The 328-nt window shown below is 77.4% G+C and overlaps 1 long non-coding RNA gene across 1 annotated transcript in view; it reads right to left on the minus strand.

The window, feature by feature from the left end:
- Nucleotides 1–322, minus strand: part of LOC108446107 — a 1,002-nt gene extending 680 nt beyond the window's left edge. Inside the window, exon 1 of the long non-coding RNA XR_001861211.1 lies at nt 81–322. This is a non-coding gene — a long non-coding RNA (uncharacterized LOC108446107). The remainder of the gene's footprint in view (nt 1–80) is intronic.
- Between the last annotated feature and the right edge of the window lie 6 nt (nt 323–328).

Genomic DNA, 328 nt, shown 5'->3' on the forward strand with positions numbered 1-328 from the left:
GCCACACCCCCCCCGGGGCGGGGCCGGGCTTGCCCGCCCCCCCCGCCAGCCCCCGCTGACAGCCGGCTGCACTCACTCACCCTCGCAGATGAGCTGGAGCTCTTCCTGCTGGCCCCTCAGGTGCCGCCCGGAGATGCCTGGGAACACAGAGCCTGTCACGGCCCCAGCGGCACAGCTCCCTCTCAGCGGCGCTGCCAGCCCTGCGGCCGCACGTTCTCCTCGCCCCGGCAGGGCTCAGCGCGGGCCCTCGCCGCATCCCGACGCCCGAGGGCACGGCTGCGAGAGGGCGGTGGCAGCCCCGAGGGCAGGCGGGGCTCCACGGCCCCGG

Source organism: Corvus brachyrhynchos, unplaced genomic scaffold (genome assembly GCF_000691975.1).
Source record: "Corvus brachyrhynchos isolate BGI_N302 unplaced genomic scaffold, ASM69197v1 scaffold3, whole genome shotgun sequence".
Lineage (NCBI taxonomy): Eukaryota > Metazoa > Chordata > Aves > Passeriformes > Corvidae > Corvus > Corvus brachyrhynchos.